This window comes from Lichenostomus cassidix, chromosome 11, assembly GCF_008360975.1.
Source record: "Lichenostomus cassidix isolate B80296 chromosome 11, HeHo_3.0, whole genome shotgun sequence".
NCBI lineage: Eukaryota > Metazoa > Chordata > Aves > Passeriformes > Meliphagidae > Lichenostomus > Lichenostomus cassidix.
Genome location: NC_139492.1, coordinates 19,496,787 through 19,519,880, shown reverse-complemented (window position 1 = coordinate 19,519,880; position 23,094 = coordinate 19,496,787). Strand labels below are relative to the sequence as shown.

The window sequence follows — 23,094 nt, the reverse complement described above, 5'->3', positions numbered from 1 at the left end:
ACAGATAATTTTGCCCATAGTTTGGGATAGCAAACATTAAATTCAAACATCAAATCCTGGCATACTTCAGTAAGCTATCAGCACAGCAGTGCTGCCTTTTTTCCTTTGAAAAATGAAAGAATTAAATTCAAAACAAACAACTTCAATTTAACACCAAACTACAGGATAACCAATCTTAAAAATGTCAAATTGTAATGGATCTTAATACCCATATAAAACACAAAAATAGTGGCATTGTTCCTTGGTAATGCATAGCAACCTTACAGAATTTCAGTGAAGGAGAAAGAAGGGAAAAACACCTTATTACTTCTAACTCCTGCGAGCCATTTTGGTCTCCAAAGGTTTTAGACCGCCTCGGGCCATGTGTCTGCAGTGTTTCGGGAAATGACTTGCCTTCGCACGAACACTGCTATGTTCTGCAGCACTGCTGCCCCCCAGCATCCCCGCTCCATTTCTAGTTAACTCTTCCTTACCTGTATCAGCCTTCTTCCCCCCCCCGCCTTTTTTTTTTTTGCAGCAAGATTCCAGAAAGGTTCTGCTTAGGAAAACAATCAACAAAAATCCCCCCACAAAAACGCAAACCAAAAACCCCTCTGCTTTTTCTGATAAGTTTTCTCAGAAAGAAACAGGACCAGAATTTATATCTATAAACCTTTGAGAGAAAAAGGAAATAAATTTGAAAGCAAAATATTTGGAAACACAACTAGTTTAGCTAACAATCACCATGGAGCTTTGAAGTTTGATACTGCTCTAATGTATGTATTTTGCCTCAGTGAACAAAAAACAGTTAGAAAACAAAAAAACCATCAACACCCCCAAGAATATAATGCCACTACTAAAATCCTTCTCTTATCATTGTATTTAGATTTTTAATTACACTCCCAGCACCACATTACAGGCAGCGATTATGTCCCTGGCTAAGGCCTCATAACTATCCACCAATTTGTCTTAGCAGCAGTGTATTAAAAGTAACAGGAAATAACCCATATAGCATAGAGGGGAAGAGAACAATTTAATCCTGCATATAATGTACTAAACTCACTTAGCAGAGATGTTTTGTGTTTCCCTCTATTTTCTGCAAAGATACGTGGCTGCACACTGCCAGCTAATCTGCTTGATAGCCTTTTTAAAAATCTCCAGAAAATTCTTCACCAAGGTCACTGCTGATTGACTCAAAATATGACAGTGTATAAGGCTACTAAAATATTCTGTTCATCTCAGAGGTTGAGTAAGCAGCTCTAACTAAGAGGAAAATCAATATAATACTTCACAGTGAGGAAGAAAATGGAAAATAGTTTAGCAGTTAAGTGGTTAATGCAATTCCTAAGTGTTCAGCAATCATTGCAATTTAGTGCCATTTCGATTATTACACAATAAACAGACCATGTTGTCTGGAAGCAAATTTTTATGAGTATAGCTGAAGGGGTTGCAACTTATTTAGCTGCTGAAACTCTAAGGGAAAGAACATTTCTGAATGCTAACACTACAGATCAGATATATACAGGTACACTGGAAAGGTTATTTTTAGGTCACTACTATGGTAACTAACCACACTGACTTTTAAAATTAGCATGCAGTTCAAGAAAAATGAAGTTCAGTAAAATGTTCCTCAAACAGCATAATTTTAATAAACAATATTGCACATCCTTACACCAGAATTATGTAATTTTTTACAGCTATTAATTTACTTTTACATCATAATATAATATACAAAAATATCATGATGCAGAACCAATTAGGGAAAAAAAGTAAACAGCCAGAAAACTGATTAAACTATCATTATTTTATGTTTAAAGAATTAAAAAAAAATAAGAACAGCTATATTTATTTCTGTAGAATAAAATAAAACTGCTAGCTGGAAAAGGGCAGTTTTTCATACTATGTAAAGTCATGGAAAATTTCAGAATAGGCATAGTTAAAATCATCTTACTTTGTCTCATTTTGAAATATGGATTTTTAAGTGGATTTCAAAAGCAAACCCAGTTCTGCAATTTATAGATTCAAAGAAACAGGCAAGAATTATGTTTGGAGCAGATGAGACAAATAGCATGAGATTAAAAGTGTATGGCTAATGGCAGCAGGGACTCAATAAAGAAAACAGTATTTTGAACAAAAAGTGCTCTCTGAATCCAATGTACTTAAACAAAACATCAATTAGAATCATGGCTTAATAAATAATATATTATGTACCAGTCCGTTAGGTATGAAATGGAAATCAAACTTTGGCTGGTCATAAAGAGGTGTTGGTTGTCCAACAAAACCACCACCAGCACCACCCAGAACAAACCAACAAGTAGTTAATGCTGGCTCTTGGAAAGAGCTAATTTACCCCATCAACCCACAATCATCAAACACAGAACACAACTCTCCTAGTTTATTGTCTTAGCCATGTTTGAGACAGCTTATAATGTTATGTCAAATGGCTGACAATAAATCAGATACATAATCAAAAATTATTTTATAAGCACACATATATGTCTATATGTGCACATGTACAGGGAGAGATATACACAAACAGTCTAGGCCATATTGTAGACCTTTGTCAAAATGTGGCTCTTCCAGAAGAACATATAAAAAATAATTTTAAAGGGAAAATTATATCTGCATTTTTCAAGCCCCAATATATGTGAGTAATACTGCTCTTGAAGTGACTTTTAAATGTCTGGATCACAATTGCTATGAAAAAGGGAAAGGAAATCTCAAAAACTAGCGGGATTCTGGATCACTTGTACAGTGTTCCCATGTTTCCTGAATTTTGTATCATACCTACACCTCTGTTAGTCCCAGGCAGGAGAGATGAATGCTGGTCAGTTGGTAACTACATCCACCTTTAAGGCCCATCTGGAAATGAGCCCTCTTACAATATTCACTGCACAAAGACACAGCAACAGACAGGCACAATTACCAATTAACACCACCAGCAACAAAATAAAAAAACAACCCACATAAACCCCAAGCATGGCTGATAAGCTGTACTAACATCCTCCTTTTCCTCCCTGGGGTCTCAGTGCAGCCGTGGCAGTGAGCTGCTCCTCATGGCAAGGGGATACAAAGCTGTGCCTTGGACAATGAACACAGCCAGGACCCTGCTCTGGCACACGCTGGGTCAGGGTTACAGGAAACACCTGCCAGGTTAGAAATTCAACTGAGAGAACACAGAATGGAGCACCTCATCTGTCCATATTTAAATCTGGGCACCCAGGGCACACTGATTTCTCTCCGTTGGTGGTAAAAGAGCTAGACTGGCAGCCACACTCTTTTTTTCTTTTTTCCCCATCTCATTAATACAATAGTTTTTCTGTAAACAAACAAACAAAAAAAGGTGTATTAAAAAAAAAGGTTTTCAGTTAACAAAAAAATGGGTGTATCAAAAAAAAAAGTGACATGGCAACAGGGTCTTGTTTCCAAAATGTAAAGCAAAATCTTAAAACTTTGCTTTTCTGAAAATTTAAGACCAACTGATTAGCTTCCCCTGCCTTTCCATGGGGTAATTTTGCTGATAGTAAATTATCAAAATTGTCATTTTTGAAAGCCAACCAAGACTCTGAGCATTCTTCTTGACATCTTTTCGCCAAGACTGCTTCCAGCTGTTGGCCAAAGAGCTCATTGAAGGAATGGAAGGCTATGCTGTGCCAGCCAGATGAGAGTCCCGAGCAGGAAGGGAACAAACCAACACAACAGGTAGAATGCCTGAATGGAAAAAATCTCCCCATGATATTCTCTCATCACCGAAGACATTTGTTCTGCTATAATGAATGCTGCAATCTCCACATTTATGGTAAAATAGATACAGGTTCTGCAAGGTTATTTTTCTTTTTGCTTGACTGGTTTTTACACAAATCCAAATTTCAGTTAAAACAAACAAACAAAAATGCTCATGTAAGTACTAATTCAGAAGTAAGATTCCACCAAGACTAAATTTTCCAGACTGGCATTAGAGAAACACAAAGCAGAAATAATTACTGTCTGACACTAGGAAAAACAATGCTGATTAACTACACAAATTTAGCTTTAAAATACAGATTTCATTGCAAAACCATGGTCATATAAAAATATCTAGCTTTAAAAAGAAACTGCTAATTCAAAGGAGAACATGGAGTGGCTTTTTGAGTGCATAAACATATATTCTTTTCATCTATTTAGTGTGCAAATTTATTTAAAACAAAATAAAATGACAGACAGGTCTAAAGACTAAATACAAAAATATAAGAATGTGAAAAGAACAAACTTTTTCACTCTGCTGCTTTTATTTTATTATTAGATGCTATTCCTAACTTGTTAAAATTGATCAAATAGAAAGCTGTGAATAGAGAAAAAATTAAGCCAACTAGAAAAGTGTGACTTGGATTTAATATTTTATAATTGCCAAGGGACATACTGAGATCAATGAATTTTTGCCCGAGATGAACGTCAGAAAGAGATGTACTTCAGTCTTTTAGGGAACATTGGTCTATTTAATTCTTGTGTCTGATGCATGTGAAATATGCCTGTCTTGGCCTTCTTTGTGCCTCAAGGCCGTGCTGGAGGCAGACATTACCACTTTTAATAGGCCGCCATCTGAGGAATGGCAAGGGATCCAATAACCCATCGACTCTAATGGATTTGCCTGTTTATTCACTTACACCTTTTTTGCAGCTAATTTTAGTTTTGCATGCTGAGTTGTTTCACTTTAAATTAAATGAATAGAAACAAAAGGGGAAAGACTGTGCAGCTAATAAACCATGATTATTTTCGAAGTTCTTCACAACAGGATCCTCCATATACTAAGGTATATCACTTGAGAACAGATTCGCTGCTGTGTTTTTCCACTTGTTGTCAGAATTAACAAAGCTTCTTTTAAATTTAGTGAGACAAAAAGTAGGTTATTATAAAGTCTTCCTTATAATGCACTAATGATTTGCAGCAGCATAAAGCAACCAGCTTCAAATCATTATGAGGGTCATGAGCATCTTCAAAGAATAATACAGGTAATGCTAATGATTGTGCAGTATTATCACAAACAAAAACAGTATACAGTTTAATCTAGCCCTTCATTTGAAGATCACAGGTAACACTTAATGTGTTACTTATAAACTTACAGTCCCTCTAGATACAGAGGAACTCTGAGTAATAAAAATTTCCGCTACATTTGATCCTTAGGAAAAATATACATTACAGGCTAAAACTTATTAGGGGATATAATCTCTCTCTTTGGACTGCATTAATATTTTGTTCCTCTACAGAAAAGCTCTCCCTCCCTTTCCTTAGGAGATGCATTTTGCATCTCACCCTCAACTTGTGGGTCCTCAGCAAAAGCACAAGGTGATCTTTAGGATCCCTTCCAACCCAAAGAATTCTACGAGTTATTCCAGAACCTTCTGCTCACCCACCTCTTTTTCCAGACTCACAGTTCAGGTGCTTTGCTTTGCTTTGCTCAGAAAGGCTGAAAGGAACTTACTCAGGGCTGTCACTGCAAGGCTCAGTATCAGAACAGCTTTCAGTGAGTTACAAAGGGGCTTTTTCTCCAGGTTTGGTTGAATCTCCCCGTTCCCAGGGCTCCCCAGTGTCCATCAGTTACCAGAGGGGCAGACAAGGGCCAGATGTCACCTGCTGCTGACAGGTCATTCACTGAAGCTCTGCAGGAGCCTTTGTGTCCCTGCCTGGGGGGACACATCCCTCTGGGTACACCAACAGCCCCTGACCATTGCCTGCCCCAAGGAAATCACTGTCAGCTTTCAGGCAGCAAGTCATCAAATCTAGGCAGGAATCACACTCTTTTAAAGGCATAAAAATAATACAGCTCCTACTTCCAGAAAGAACAGCCCAGGCTTGGTCCCCGAGGTAACCAAAACACAGTACCACCAGGGTCAGCCCAGGAAAAACAGCTGCTGAACTGGGGCAGTCCCCGGAGACTTTGACTTCACTGCTGCAAAAAATTCTCTTTTCTATAATAAGATTGCATAAAATACAGCAGCATGTGGTTATTTGTTCCCTTTTCATGACAGAAATCTAAACGCATGTCATCTACAAAAGGTAGTAGTATGTGGTAAGTTTTGCTGACCGAACTGCAGGAATATGGATATTAAAAACTAACATTAAGAGCCAAAAACTTGAGAGCCAAAACTCTGCGCTGCTCCGTGCCACAGCTGCAGGGAGAGCAGAGATGCAGCAAGAGGGGAGATTGTGTACCCTTCATTTAGAAAAACAAATTTAGTTTGGGAGATCCTGCCTCTGTAAAACAGTGTCTGCAGCACTAAATAGCCATAAAATAACGTAAAAAAATTTTCTTTGGAGTGAAACATACAACAGAAAGGGGCCTGTGTCATTCAGAAGGGTCCACAGCACTACCAATTACTAACGCAGAAGGAAAATGAAGCAGCTGCAAGTCTTTTTTTTGTCTCTACCTGGTTATGTTTTCCTTTAAGGGATCATATGAATCTGACATCCCCTTATTTTTGCCAAAAAGACTTCACCTCCTTTTATATAATTTGCTGATCTCTTACAGATTCCTTAATAACATGGTGTGACACAGAATCAACTCGGAGGCTTTACCAGGGCTTTTGGGCTGGATTTGGGCTTTTTGTCACTCAGTAGCTCACAAGACATAGCAGTATCTATTTCAAAGGATGAGCTACACATTATGAAAATTGGCATTTTTGCTTTGCATTCATTTAACTGCTACTGAATGTTTTCTCTTAGAATTGAGTCTGCCATGGAAGACCATTTTTCTGACACAAAACTATCATCAGTGTCCCCTTAAATATACAGCATGAATTAAAATAAGGCTCCTCAAATAATTTCAAACCAATCTCCATATCTAAAGCTTAAACCTGTTGGAGATAAATATTTTTGGGTAGTTACAAATCTAGCTTCCCTTCTAAAATGTTAACTCAGGCCTATTATTTAAATGTCACAAACACCCAAAACCAACAGGACATTTTACAAGCACACAGGCAAGTTAAAATAATCTGCCCGCTTTAGATATGTTTAAGTGAATCTGCAAAACAGGAGACGTTACACAGCAGCAGAATAATTTTTTTCCCCCAAATCGTATTTGTAGACCTGGATACTAACTCCCAGACACACTGTGGAAAGAAAAATGGGAACAACAGACTGAAGTTGGGATTGATTTACTTCATTAGCTGGGATTACAAGTTTAACTTACAAACCAGAGGTCAAAATTTCTCATTAACAAGGGGGCCATGAATCGCTGCAGGGCTTGGTTCAAGAGGAGACCACTCTTATTACTAACTACACATTTCAATCTGTCTTTGATGTTCTCCTTCTACCCTCCTCCCTTTTATTTTTTGGCAGAGGAGTTGATTTTAATTGTAGCTATACAACACAGCTCAGTTTGCCTGAGAGCCAGCCTCCACATCTGCAGTGAGTGCAGTTCTAGTGATATTGGGTGCAGTCCATAGCTTAGGGCTAATTTTAATGGCTCCCCTTTTCATACAAGGCTCAGATTGTTTTCCACGTGATTCCTGTTAATTTAGCTGCAGGAAAGGGCATCAGTTTTCTTTGCGAGTTTCTGATCCATACTTCTAAACTAGGTGAAATGTATTAAAGAAGAGAAATGATCATAAAATAAGAGATTCAGTTTTCTAGTACCTCCCTAAGTAATTAAGCAAGCAACCCCACTATTTTAATACACAAAAGAAAAATAGAAGATACAAATAGTATTTTTCTTATGTCTGTGTTTTGATAAACCTTTGATTAATGAAATGCTATAAAGAAGCTCTTGAAATCTCTAACAGTGCTAAGGGTTAAAAAAGGAAAGCTTAAACGTCTGGATATTGTGCATTTTCAAAATCTACAGATTCAAACTAAGATTTCACAGCAAACATTTCTCAAAACAAGTTGTGTTCATCATGGCAGCAGATGGTGGAGTACACCATCAAATAATAAAACGTTTAATGCATATTTTCTATTTTTTGAAGAATAGAACTAAAATGTAACTGTGAATACTCAAAGGTGGAGTATTTAAACAGATTAAAAGTGCTCATTCTACAGGACTTACTCCAGTTTTTAAAGGAAAAGATGCCACTGATGCCGGTTAAACAGCTGAAATTTTCATACATCACATGTAGCTGAAATCATAATCAAATCTGTCTCAGCAAAGTTATACTCTATATAGTTGGAACCACCTTTGAGCATCGCCAAATTTAAAAACCCTGAAAAAAATAAGCAGTCGATTCTTTCAAGTGAAAAACATAGATATCCTTTTAACAAAAATAAAGTATGATGGTAATTTTTTCCCCCGTAATTTAAATGCAGAAAAACAATTGCTAAGGGTAACGGTTACAAAAAAAAAATTTCATGGATATACAGTTTCTTGCCTTTGTTTACACACATCTATTTTGACTACAAAGAGGTACCATTTCCAGCTTCATACCTATTTATTACTAGTAATGAAAGACAATTCTGTACATGGTAAATTCATGCAGGTTTATGATGCAAAACCCCAAGATGAAAAGACAGGAACAATTAGGTGAGTAATTTTAGTTTAGGACCAATACGATTTTCTATTTATTCCAATAGACAAAAATCTCCTGTATGTTATGCAGATCTGTTCCATGTTTCCCATTTTCTACTGAGCCAGTTTCCACTTCACACTTGGGGGTAGCATGTATTAAATTGCTTTCTTGTTTATATTAACAGTTGCTGTTAATACTCCATTTTCCAAGCTTTTCCAGTTGCCAGCCAGTGTTAGAGCATTAGAAGGTATGCTTTCAATTCACACTCTGAGCCAAGAATTAACTTTTTCTGATGGCCAAGTCGGTCCCTTTTGTGCTAGCCTTCTATTACCAGTGTGTAACTAATCTGCCTGCTGGAACTTCATAAAGCCCCTTTGTTTGCTTCTGGAACCAAGGCCTGGAGCTGTGGGGCGAGGTGGGCTTGGTCAGCTCTTGGTTTCACTGCTCTTGGCAGCACAGGTCACATCACTGGCCATGGCTCCTGTCACCTTTCCAGACTCTGCGACTGCCTCGGGAACGTCTGATCAACACAGGGTGCAAGAGCCACCTTCAAGTTTCAACAGGGGGTTATCTTAACAACTAGACATCTTTAAAAGGTCATTATTGCAGTCTAATTTCAAACTGGCACCAAAATGAAGGGTTGCCTTTGTGTAGGATTAATTTAAAAACCTCAGGATTTGATGTCAGTGGGAAATAACCAGCGTGGGACTCATAATGCTGCCTTCTCCTGCTTCTGGCCAGCACCTAGGGCTAATTTCTTAGGAGATGAAAACTATGACAAGCCCTTCAGTTAAGCTGAAAGCAGGCAGCAGTCCAGTAACACCCACAGGCCTCAGAGGCATCCTGTGACCCCCTTAGAAAAGTCACATTCACTTTGCTCTTGAGAAAGGAAAAATAATGCTGGAGGCATTTTGTTTTAAACCATGTGAAATAAGGAAATGTGAGGATGTGAAAATGAAGTGAAAAAAGTTAGAATTCATTTCCTCCCTTTGCAATGGCTTAGAAGCAAAACTGGTTCATTTTAAAAGTGTGTGTAAAAATCTGATACATTCACCAGTAGGCAGTGACTACAAAATGCTTAAGGTAAAATATGTAAATATGTAAAATAATCTCTTGAAAACCATCTCCTTTTGTGCTTGAAAGCATTTTGTAAAAGCATCTTTATTTCCAGTAGCATTAATAGACAGTCAGAGAGAAAACTCGTCAAAACAATAAATAGCAACAAAATTCAAGGTACTAGAAAAATATTTTGAAGCAAATCTGCAGAATAGTGAAAGGGAAGAAAATTAATGCGTAAGTTCCTTGGATAACTTCTGCCCTTTCAGTATTAATCTGAATAATAATAAAGGAACATGTAAATTACAGTTTCAAAATTTTAAATGGGGTTACTGTAACTATCACAGACTTAAGGCAAATCTAATCTGCCAAGTTTTCACTCTCATTTTAGTCTAAAACTGTGTCTCACTTTTTACTCCTATTATGCCTTTTAACTTAGATGAGCTTTTTATCTCCTAGCTAAGCACATCCAACCTCATTTCCTCATTCCCATTAAAGAGGTCTACACAAACGTGCATTCAATCTGTTTACTTGCCACATACTGCTCATCTTGTTCCAAAATATTCTCATTAATAAAAGATTGCACTTTGAGGACACATTAGAATGCTCAAATTAAGAGTACCTGAATACTTTAAACTTTCATTCTTTGTCCAAAATTCTTGAGCTGTATTATGTATCACCATATTATCAACTATATAACCAAAACAAAGTAGCAGAGAATTCATTAAAATTAATACAATTTTCAAAAACTATTCCACAAATGAGGTCTCAAATCTGAAAAACGAACTCCAGCATTAAAATAATTTGTCTTGATTTAATTTTTTTTTCCTTATTTGGAGAAAGCTGAGAATATACAAGGAGAGCTAAGGTAAGGAACATGTAAGGAAGAAGACAGGAACAAAGGCAGAAGATGAGGATCTCAAGGCACTGCAACACACAGGTACTGAATGATCCTTCTAGCATAAGGCTACTGGGAGTTGGCTGAAAAAATTCGCGGGGCATCAGGCTTCAAGGGGGTAACTATAGACACACCCACACTAGAAAGGAAATAATGATAAATGGGAATTATTTTGAGACATGGCAGAATTTATATAGTCCAGGAGTTTTTATTAAAATCTCATCAAAATTAAAATTTTTTTCAACATCAATAATGACAAAATAAGTTATCTGCAGCATTGCATCTGAGCCCCACAGCTAGGCTACCCCACAATCATTTGTGGGGAGACAGATGTATTTACCATGCTGTAGAGAACTTCTTACCATCACCCCAGAATCCTGACACTATGACAAGTTGAAAGGAAGTCTGGGAAGTTGATAATGCCAAAGAATGCTATATCCAAAGTCTTCATCATTCTCTTTTCCACAGTATTATGATTAAGTGGATAAACAGTAGGAATGGCAATAGGATGGTCTGTATCAGAATGAAACAGTATCAAAACACCCAGCTTGATTTTCCTCCCCGCCATCCACTCCAAACTGTGATTTTTCAGTAAACTGAAGATGGAATGATGATGCATCTTGACATGCTTTTAATATACAAACTATTAATCTTAGAAGGTATGATTCTGCAAAATTTTTAAGTCTGAAGTGCATGCTTGAATTAAATATTTAGATAAATTTGCATTCTTTTCTACCTAAGACAGCTATAGTTAATGGGTCAAAACATGATTTGCCTGTCTTGTTTGAGCTCACAGACATTTGTACAAGTGTCACAATCATTCATGTGACACTTGTCTGCTTTATTATTCTATGCCAAAACCAAGCAAATGTTTACAAGATTTGTTTTTCTGAAGCATATAGGGAACATATAAGAAAAGGGAAAGATGTGAGTAAGAGTAAGACAGGAAGCTTAATAGATACCAAGACTGCTCCTTTCTAACACTGCTTTTTTGAATGCAAGCTTCTCCTGAGTTCTTTACGCAGTCATTAAATTATTATATGAATGTTTATAATCAACTCAGTTATGGTCAAGTGTGCACTGGCCTGTAAATTAAAATCTCCTGCCCTCCCATCATCCATTCACTTCTTCACAGGCACAGAGAGAGGAGCTTCATGACTGAAATATCCCAGGAATATGGACACATGGACTCCTCCTCCTCAGTTCTGAGCACCAAGGAGGGAGCTCATGCACAGCTCTTCAATGGCAATCTCAGCACAACTAAACAACTTCTTTGTGTAATTCCTTTATTTTCATTCCACAGCTGCTCTTTACTGAGACTTGCACATATAACCATTGCTGGGAAAGTATAGGAAAGTTAATAATTGTTAAAGGCTTATATGAAAGTAATTGTTCTGTTTCTTCTGAATTGCCAATACTGATTTTGCTGTGAGAAGGGATTATGGAAAGAAATGGAACACTAGAGACGGGAAAGTACTGTTACCAAAATAATCTAACAAATGCAGATACAGCCCCCAGTATTAACAGAAGCGTCAAGTCTAAGAGTACAGACAGATGTTCGCTCCGGATCCAGCTGTGCTGATGAAGGGCTTTGTGCCCCCCAGCTGCTCCTCGGTGCCCCCCGCTGAAGTCATTATCCCGCAGATCCACCCCGATTCACTCGGGGCACAGCAGCCCCAGCCCCAGCCCCAGCCCCATGGACCACAATAAGCCATGGATTTTGCCCTCGCACAGACCCTCCACCCGAGCCCAGGGCAGTGACCTCCTCAACCACTCACATGATGGCAACCAGAGCAGTCCTTGCACTGGGATGGTCCTTCCAGAGCCCCAGAAAACAGGCACTGCTAAAATACCATCTCCCTCAGTAATATAAATAAAAATAATTTTTAAATTCACCTAAGCAAATAAAGCAATGCCTAGCACCTGATTTTTTTTATTTTTTTTTAAAGAAACACACGCGGGTTTTTCCCACTGAATGACAGACAGGAGTCAAACAGCACTGAAAACATCTGAAAACAGCACAAACAACAACAACTTTAAATGTGCACAGCACCAAAACAATCGCCTTTGCTCAAATAACACTTGTAAGAGATCACCAAGAATAACAACTTAAACTACAAGCCAAAACACTGTTTTGTTTGGTGATTCTTGATTTTGAGGGCATAGATTATACTTGACTCAACTCTCACACAAAAACAATCTGAGATTTTTGTTAATAAAGACAAAACTAAATATACAAATCAAGTAACATTTGGAGCTGCGAACTCCTTATCTAGATATGACACATTCCTTTTCCAACCTGTAAAATGCATTGTAGAACAGTATTTTTTTTCATTTAAAATTTGCAAGAGAATTTCGTGTCACCTTCCACTCATTTTTGGAGATGTATTTCAAGGATACAACACGTTTCCCAGCCTAATCACAAGGTGTCTACTGTTAATTTACACATGGTGAAAGAGTTCTTTAAATACTAAATCGCGACCATATTTTCAGTTGGATTTCAGCCTGCTCTGGTAACTTCTCTCTTGAGGTGACAAACTAGCAGTACCTGAATTCATTACAGCCTGATTAATTATGCTGCTTTCATACAAAGGAGAAAGAGACTTCAATCAGAATAGGTAACCTTAAACAGCACCTGTGAAGCAACGTATCAGAACATCAATCCGAGATCCATGCACTTCCATTTGCTTTGAGAATTCTTAGTAATTACTTCTCCCTTACTATCACATAGCTCAGCTCAACTCTACAGCTTGAAAAACTAAAGGAAGAAGTTTGGAACACACCACTTTCAGCTGACAGAATTTATACCAGAAAATTCAATATTTACCAGAAATACAGAAAACTGCACCTTTTGCTCTCTACTTATCACAACCTAACTACACAACCAGCCTTTTTTCTCCCCAGCTGAACACAGCAGGAGTTTGGGGAATAAACGGAGAAGAGAGGAGTGGAGCCAAATGTCAGAGATCTCTTTCCTCATACAGCTGAAGACTTGCCAGGTTTTCATCTTCTGCATCTTAGGAGACAATTTCCTTAAATGATCCAGAAGCTGAGAACCACCTGGCTATTACCTTCTCGTAAAGCAGGCCTGTCTCCAGAACACAGAGATGGTACCTAGACAGCAATACTGTTTTTGCTTGCTTTCCTTTTGTGCTTGTTAACATGCAAAGGCAAATTAATATAAGAATCTGGCATATGTGTCTAAAATACACACTGCATAATTAAACTGAGAAAGAAAACAAATCAAAGGTATATATGTTCAAATAGTATTTATTGTTCCTTTACATAAAGGAACAAGGAACTTGGCAAATATTTCGTATGAATAAAGGCCCATCTTCACAAAGTATGTGTTATGAATAGCAATGAACAAGATAAGAGCACCTAAGATAAAGCCAGCTAGAGTAAGCCACAGATGGAAGCAGAGCCAGACTGACAATGGGAGAATTCCCACCCTACCAGGCTACAGAGCGCTCTCCACACAACCGTTTAATGCCAACACACATCAGCATTCACACTAAAGGAGACACTTCAGAGAAATATTTTTAAATGCAAAGTTTCGGATATCTCTTTTTTAATATGGATAATACGCAAAGCATATTTCTCTCTACAGACTTAGGTCTCTCGTGCTTAGTCTGTAACATGCCTGTGTGCTCTGCTGCTAACGGCGATTTAAAGAATTTGCTGTACCTACAGAATTGTATTATGGAGATCCTAGAGGGTATGACTAAAACTTGTTGAATTAAGTTCTAAGGAAATATATAAATATAGGTGACTGGTTAGAGTTTGGTTAAAGTCAAGAACACAAGGTGCTCCCAAGTCTCTCTCTCAGAACCAATTGCCTGTAATAATAAATACACAGGGCTGACTGTGGAATGAGGTGCTCTGGAGAAAAATAATAATGTATTACAAATATTGCCAGACCAACAGGCTTCTCTGTCTCATTCAAACCCAGCATCGTCCTGTATGAACAAACACTGCAGGAAGATAGCTTAGACTGTCACACTTAGGCAAAAGGAGCTGGCACTGCCTGCAAACAAAATGCAGTGACAAAATGTCATTCCTCTTGTTCTTCACTTAGGGATGCCCCTGCATTACACTTACGGACCCAGGTTGTCACATCCCTATTTTAATTAGGCAAAATAATGCTGCAGCTAATACCTAGCAGAAGAATTTACAGTGTTTGTGGGAAAAGTGTGACATCAGCTCGCAAAGCCTCACCCCTAAAAAAAAAAAAGGAAATGAAACTTAAAAATAGCTTCTTTAATAAAGAGCATTGTTAAAACACTTAAGGCATCTCCTCATCTTTATCCAATTTCTGTAAACAAAACCCTGATTTTTGTCACAGATAAGAGATTTAAAACCAAGGAATATCAAGTGATCGAAAAACATTTAGTGAATTAATTAAAACAAGTTGTGAAATTATATTATTCATTAAATTGCTATCACATTCTCCTAAAGAGAATGACATGTAAAGAAAAATTCAATGGATTTGGTTTTAATTATACAGCTGCCTTCTTTTCAATACTTTTCCTCAAAATTTAAGCTTGAACATAAAACCCTTGTTTATCTGAACATAAAACCCTTGTGTATCTGAACAGAGTAATATTTTATCTATTACTATTAACTTTGCTATTAGTATAAATATTAAAATACTTAAAAATGTGTGTTCCAAAGAGCTATAAACCATCCATAAATTAATCTGAAACAAAAGCAATAGAGCAGAAACCTCCTTCAGAGTCTTCAGATTTGGCTGGCTCAACCAATCTGCTATGACCACTCAACCAGTTAAATAAATTTCTATAATGATTTCACCATTTTAGGCTGCCTATCTGCAAATTCTTACTGTCAACACGAATTACCCTGTGTGCTGCAATGCCCCCATCAACTGAGACAAAGTATGATTGTTGTAGTGCTCTGCTAACATGACATGCTTCTCATGGATCTGTATTCCAAATGTCAGGATGATCCAGCACAGCCAACCAGAAGTGTCCTGTTATCAGATCTAGGAGAACAATTCACAGCAGAGGGTAGAGTTAGCCCAGGCAGGTAAAGGGTTTTCTTTGATGTGCAATCTGGAGCTGGGTGTCAGCCTGAGCACTCAGTGTTTGGGTGGCTGGGTGCAAGTGGAGGGTGGGCAACTCAGGGGATTAACCTGACACAGCTCAACGAGTCTGCCCGGCTGACGCCATCCCAGCTGACCTGGGCAGGCACCTCTGTCTTGGGAGAGAGAGCAGAGAGGGGACAGGAAAAGCTACTCCTGAGTTGCTTTTGGGTCTTCTTCCAGAGAAAAGTTGTATCAGAAATTCAGCACAAAACAGAAGTTTTCATAAAGGACCTACTTACATAAACCAGTTGAGTGCTGGAGATAAAAATAACCCCCTGAAACTCTTAAAAGCTATAACTGTTGTTAAGGTTTATAGGATTACACATTTAATTTAAAAAACAATGAATCTCAATATATACACAAATAACTCAGAAGTAAGTTACAGATGATACTGCCTCATTAAAAAAATATTTTGAAATTAGAAAACTTACATTAAATTCATCATTTAAATATGAAAAACACCTAAATTTTTAGAATCTGTTGTTTAAAAAACAGTTACATGCGAAGAAACATTGCATTGCTATTTCCCACCCACACACTCAGTACAACTTTGTAACAATTTACCACAGCAGTATATAATACCAGAGAGTAAGAACAGAAATAAAGAAAATTATGTTAAAAAGTAATTGGTCTTCATCACCACCAGGATAAAAGGTAATATATAACTTTTTAGAAGTTGTGTGAAGCCCACAAAACCTTATATCCCAGTAGAGCTAATATAAGAAATACATTTTAATGCAGACCAACCAGGATTTACAGCCCAACATAGGCTGCCCAAGCTGAATTATGGACTACATTACATTTCTTTAGATATGGCACTGCAGAAAAGAAACCCCATTTGGTCAAACTGACTTATTAATCACTATAAGTAAAATAAATACTATATGTGAATAACATCTACTCCTGAGTCACAAACTATATGTAGGTAGAGAATTCTGAAGGACATTTGGAACATTGGAATCTTCAATACCTATCAACAGTGTCAACTGAAAAGCATTAAAATGCTCATTAAGCACTTGTAATTTCCACTACTTGCTGCCAACTGGTCAGATGTCACACTGAAATACACAATGTACGCAGCCAGATTTTATTATGGAGAGGCCAGAGTTAGGACAAACAGTTGACTCCAGCCTGTACTTTAAGACTTTACTCTGGATGCTTTTCATTAGGAACTTTCTAAAATAATGTACTATTGCTTGAGTGATTTGGAAACTCAGAACTGAAAATTATGATCTGCAATGGAATCAAATCACCTGTCGCAATTCTTCTTGTCCTTTACCAAGACAAGCCACAGAACATGTCCCATCACAGTTAGGGTCATCAAAATAAGGAACATTTCACAATACTAAGAAATTACTAAGTGAACATTCAGACTCATAACACTTCTTGAAGTAAATAAACTAATTCTTCTGGATTCTCAATCAAGACATGAGACACTGACGTCAAATATTTCCACAGATGCAATTTTTGTTTACAGTTTCTTCAGAGAGAGAAAACCTACCTTCTATTCAAATTTTCTTCTGGAAGCCCTTCCATATTAGTTCCAGGTTATTTAAGGAATATTATGAAATTAAAAGAATACTTGAAACCTGGACGTATGTTTTTCTTAACATCACTAACAAATTATTATTACTTAGACTACCTGCATAGCTGACAAAAATGCCAGGGAACAGGGCCTACATTCTTCACTGTTCTGTTACTTGGTAAGATAAAAGCTAAGTTAACAGAAGCATCAAATTCATCCCATCTCACTGCAGCTACAGAGCTGAAGATAAAAACTTTTGCTAAAAGTTTTTTGTGGCAACATAAGTTTTACAAAAATGCAACACACCTATGGCTGTCAATAGTGTCTCAGGGCAGGAGGCAAGGTTGTGCAGACTGCACTTTGTTTCCCCTTCCCTCCTTTAATTGAGCTTCAACGTACTGAAACTGAATGCTATTCATAAAAATTACTTACAGAGATGAGAAAAGCAATCTTTGGATTTGCTTTGGAGGCAATCACCAGGCACATTTTTCAAGTCCATTAGATCTAGCTCATTTTTTGCTTTGTAAAGATGTCTCTTAAAGTTGCTTTTTAAAAAAAATTGTAATAGCATAAAAATGAAAACAAAATAAAAGGAGAAAACTGAGGGATTAACAACAGCTTGCTAAAGAGAGAAATGTAGGTGGCTTCTTTTATGGATTGGGAAAAACATATCACAGGCCAGTGATATGGCCTGAGAAAAAATGCCCTCTGCCAACATCTCTCCTGTAGATAAAGCAGGCTGCAGTGCTGCTGTCTTTTTGATCAAGAGAAGAAATCCCACACCAATGACTCTTTCCCCCACCAGACTGCTTGTCCTTTTTAATGTTACATGAGAGCACCAGCCTGAATTTCCCTCCCCTCAGAGCTCATACCACTACCACTGATTAGAGATGCTGGTCTGCCCAGGGGTACTCACTTCTTTAGCCAAGGCTGTTTAACCTGTTGTGCTCCTTGTATTCCCTATCTTCTCCTTTGGAGACAGAAACTTTGCCCTTTCTACGGAACTTTTTGCTCATTCTCCTGGCAGAGGTTCCTCTACATTGTTCAGTAATTGGTCCATCATAAAGAGATTCCGCTCTTGTTAGGCTCCTGTCTTTGGAAGAGAGTGTCATGCTTGGAAAGACTGGAGAATTATCTCATTTATTGATAATTACACTATGGGCCAACACTGTTTTCATGCTGCTGTAGCATGAAAATCACTATTTATGATACCTTCTACTTTCTCAAACACAGCTGCAGAAAATCTCATCATTCCCTTCATTTGCCTTCCCATACAAAACCACTGTTCTTTGTCCTTTTGTTTGCTGAGATAATTATTATACCAAGATTACTACAAACAGAATAACAAAAGCCAGTGAAAATAGGTCTACTGCACCACCTCCTTCAGACACCCAATCCGCAGGCCAGGTCAAAGCTCATCAGAAAAGTGAGAGGGTGAGTTAAGGTAAGAATTCCCAAAGTGGTTTAGCAGCCCAGAAGTCTGACCCTTAGGGACTGGGACTCCTAAACGACCTAGGGGTTCCATACCCAAGTTTTGTAACAATTTAACTTAGTTTTAGTTAACACGGTGAAATATCTATGTGTATACTTAGTCATGCTTGGAATAGTGATCTCTAACTAGTTAGCAGAGCTACCCCATGAAACTAACTCCAGAATCCCACAAAGTGGTACTGTTAAAAAGCTATAAAGACCATAATTTTATGCAAATCAATGTAACTTCGTAATAGGCTAAAAAAGCAAGATTTTGCTCCAAAGACAGGAAGAGAAGGAAAGAAAAAGTCCAAGTTTGACCTCCAAGTCATGGAGACATTCATGATAATTATATCACCACTGTCCCTCCACATGGTAAAAAATTTCCTTAAGTTGTTGCTATTTTTAAACTTCTCTGCTTCTCTTTTTGACCATCTCTCAGGTTGCCTGTATTAAAAAAAAAAAACCCAAACTCCACCAGTGTAAAAAGTCTTGCCAAGGTTGGAGAGCTGCAGTGCTGCCCAGTGCCCTTCCCTCCCTATTGCACCTCCCTGCAGGAACTGGCTGCCAGCCTGTAACTTGAAGGCAAGCAGTAACCAAGTAACTAATAAATAAGGAGTACACCACTAAAGTAAACAGTACCCCAGCTATAATTAGCTAGAACAGACAAGCTGCTGGTGGTAGATGTCTCTCCGAGTTCCCTCAGGCCCTCTCCAGCCCCCACAGAATCCCTTTAACCAGCATGCTCCTGTTTGACTCCAGGCAAAACAAAAACAAAAACCCCCTTTTTTCCTAGTAACTCACTAGAACAGAGTATGTAACAAAAGGAACACCAAGATGAAGATCCCACTATTAGCTCTTTTTACTGTATTATTTCTTTGAAAGCAAAATACTGCCTGTAATATTCAAGAAACATTGGGAAACTCCATAAACCTACATTTAACACAAACTGATTAGTCCCACAGACTTCCACGGTCAAATAGCATGGGACTTTTCAAAAGCACACAATATGACAATTTCTGAAAAGAAAACCCTGGTTTTACCTTAGAAATAAATATAGAAAATAAAGGGTTTTCCTACACCAGAACCAGTCAGGGATAAGCAAAGCCGAGCTCATGCAGTAGGAAACGCAGGGAGATTGACAGGAACACAGTGCTCCAACAAAAGCTTATTGCAGGTAATTAATGCTCTACACAAGGCACATTACTGACTTCAAACAAACTCTCCACTCTGCTCAAAGTTAAGCATGTGCACATGTCCTTGCAGGTTTGGAGCTCCAATGCTCAACCTCTTGTGAATGTGGCCAAACAGGACCCACTTTGCCATCGCTCCTATAAAGGAAGGATGTGCAAAAGCACACTGTTCCATTATCTGTGAACAGTTTGTAATAAAGCTGGGAAGCTCTTTTCAGCTCAATGTTTAAATATTTGAACCCCACCTTCAAATTTCATCATTGGCAAATTTCAGCCAAATCCTGAAGGAGGAATGTGCACAGGAGATTGGTCAACACATGTAAATGAAGGGTAAGCATTCATTTCCAAATTAAACAAGTGTTTGCTCAAAATACTCTTACAATTTAGAATAGATCACAGGGATTAAAATGCATCATGTTCCTTGAACAGCAAAGTTGCTTGAAATCAATTTGCCTGCACCACAAACTGCTGATATTGTGTCATTTCATGATGACATCACCTCTGAAACCTTCATAAGGACCTGACTTTAAATTTTGTACACATATATACATATGATATGCACACATGAAATACTCAGAAAAACATTCTGACTGACAGTAAAGTCTTGGAAGACTCACACATGGTAAAAGGAAACCATTAAAGGCCTGTCTTCATTTCTCTTTCTTACACACTAAGAATTGTTTTCAATTGGGACTACTTATAACGAAGAGATAATTTTTAGAATGCATAGTAAGACACCAAGTTCTGAATGAAATGTTTATCTGTCAGGCACTTTTTTTTTTTTGTTTTCTTTTAATTCAAGAAGTTCTACTTTTTTACCAACAGACCACATTCAGCTGTACATAAAACAAGGTGCTAATGCAGAAGAGCCGTGGCCATTGCTATTCTACACCACACACATCATCACTTGAGATGTTGCTTTGGGGGGAAGAAAATGTGGCCACACACCAGAATTGTGCCATTTTGTTGAGTTTCTTCCTCAGGGAAGTTGTTTGCCCAGCATTGCAGAGTGTCGTCCCACCACTGCTCACCCCATTGGTCCCTTGGCAGGACGCAGCTGGGCCGTGGAGCCCAAGAGGAGCCTGAGCAGGGCTCTGCCAACCACAGCCGATAGCAGGCAGGCAACACGGACGATGCAGCTTTTTGTGCCTTTGTCCATCACTGGTTTGATTGTCTCAGTGATGGAAGATGTGGCCACGGGAATGCCACCACCTTCTCTTTGTCCCAGGAACACCCATGTGTCACAGCTGAGCCACAAGAAGGTGCTCTTGTTTTGGCCTCAGATACATGGAGCTTAGCTGAGGTGGGGAACACTTTCTGTGTGTAAATCTCCTACTCTTTTGTACACTTTTGCTATCAATATTGCTCTGTTACTCTGTGTTTCCTATCCCATTGTTGTTTGTTTTCAGTAAATTATCTCACCCCACAGTCTCTGCCTTTGTCCCTCTCTCACTGGAAGGCAGGGAAAGAGGGAAGTGGAGTGACTTATTTGGAGTTTAATTCCCAGCTGGTTTTAAACTACCAGAGGAACACAACTTGGACAATGGTTTGGTTCTATAATTGACAGCAGGTAAAATAACAAGTTCGCTTTGGCACTTCTAGGGAGGGTGTTTACCTCAGAAGCTGGCAACCGGATTCCCTTGAAGTTCAAGACTGTTTGCCCAAAGGCTCTGGGTAAACTAAAAACGTTAAATGACTAATTGTCACTCTCTGTAGGACCAACACTTGACGGCCTATAAAAGAATGGGCTGAAAAAAATGCAAAAATGTGCATACTAAGTTCTTTAGACTTTTTTCAAACCTTAACTTTGGTAAAAAAGTTTTCAGACAAAATGGAAAAAGACTATTCCACAAAATTTACGTGGCATTGAATAGGATCGAAGGAGAAGGAATTTAATCTATTTGATAATTCATCTGACTGCTCTAGGGAAGAATTACTTTAATAGGAAACATTGCCACCTTAAGATACAGGTATGAATCTTTCCATGTACAGGTTGAAAAGTTACACTTTGAAAATTTTCTGGTCAGGGTTTTAAAAATTATTTTCACTGATATCTAAAATTGTCATAGCACCTTGGGCCTTAACTTCTGAAGTCAGTGGACAAGCCCTCTACTATACTCTTCCACACTTTCTTCTAATCTTACCAGTTTCATTTAGCCAGAAGAAGGAAAAAATTCTGTAATTATAAGTGTCAGAAAAACAGAGACTGCAAAATAGGTTTTATCCTTCAGTGTCTGAAAATCAGGAAGACAAATAGAGAAGACAACTGAAAATACAGAAAAACTCAACCCAAAACTAACTCCCCAAAAACCCCCAAAAAGCAAATTCACATGCCCTCTGTCCCTACACATCCTCAAGGTAGCTGCCTTTTGCAAGAAAATACACAACCTTCCTAGGAACAGCAGTAGAGCTCCCATAGGGATTGACAAATAATGGATGAACTCTTAGCCGCTCAGAAGTCTTTGTGCCAAGTTCTCATTTTCCATGCTAATAAGCTGCACACACTGTATTTATAAATAAATATTTATATACCCATAAATAAAACAATTGTATTTATTATTATTGTATCAGTAAAATTTTCTTTTTAAAAACATAGTCATTTTTTCCTTTTGTAACCAAGGAAGAGGACTTCCATTAATAAAAAAAAAGAACAAAACTCTGTTTAAGTAAGAGTCCAGTAGAAACCTTTGAGAAGCAGAGAAAGAAATGCTCTCATGGCCTCCTCCTGCATTCTACATCAACATCATGCAGTCAGGTGGGACCAACTTCCATCTCCAAATGAAGTGCAAATCAAATTTGTCTTGGCCAATAAGGAAAAATTATTAATATCATTGAACCTCTGTCAGAATATTTTGTGTTCCATAGATCAAAGGTATACACACAGTATGCAAACCTGTTCTACTGGTAAAAAAGAATGTTTTTCCTGGCTCAGAGCCCACTTGCTATTTTCTTGCATTGCTGCCTGGCTCTTTCCTCCTGTCAGCTGAGAGCCATGCAAAGATGTTCTACTGCCTCCTGACTCACTGTCTGTATTCCTGCCTGTTTACAACAGGCACGGAAATGTATTGCTACAAATTCACTCCCAGTTACAATTCTTAATCATCATAGCATTATCCATCATCTTTAATGTCCTCCTAGTTTTACTGCAAAGTCTGTAAGAACCATTAGAGTAATGTTTATAAGTCTTGTTTCACAAAATAAAACACAGAACTCTTAAAAAAACCTAGTTTGTGTTCATCATGAGCTAAAATACAGTTTGAAATTAAATTTTTAAAAATTCAAATTCATCACTGGGGCAACTGATTTTTAAATTGAAATCTAATTTATTTAAGAATAAGGAAAAAGGTGCAATTACTAATTACGATAACATCTATACAGTGTCTCAAAATACT

The 23,094-nt window shown here is 37.9% G+C and overlaps 1 protein-coding gene and 1 long non-coding RNA gene across 4 annotated transcripts in view; one reads left to right on the top strand and one right to left on the bottom strand.

Moving 5' to 3' along the window:
* LOC146432426 (transcription initiation factor TFIID subunit 4-like) overlaps positions 1 to 23,094 on the bottom strand; it is a 146,505-nt gene that overhangs the window by 15,583 nt on the left and 107,828 nt on the right. The window lies entirely within an intron of this gene.
* On the top strand, positions 8,866 to 11,016 carry LOC146432428 (uncharacterized). Its single transcript, XR_014854594.1, has 3 exons — positions 8,866 to 9,052; positions 10,356 to 10,452; positions 10,879 to 11,016. It is a non-coding gene; the product is annotated as an uncharacterized LOC146432428 (long non-coding RNA).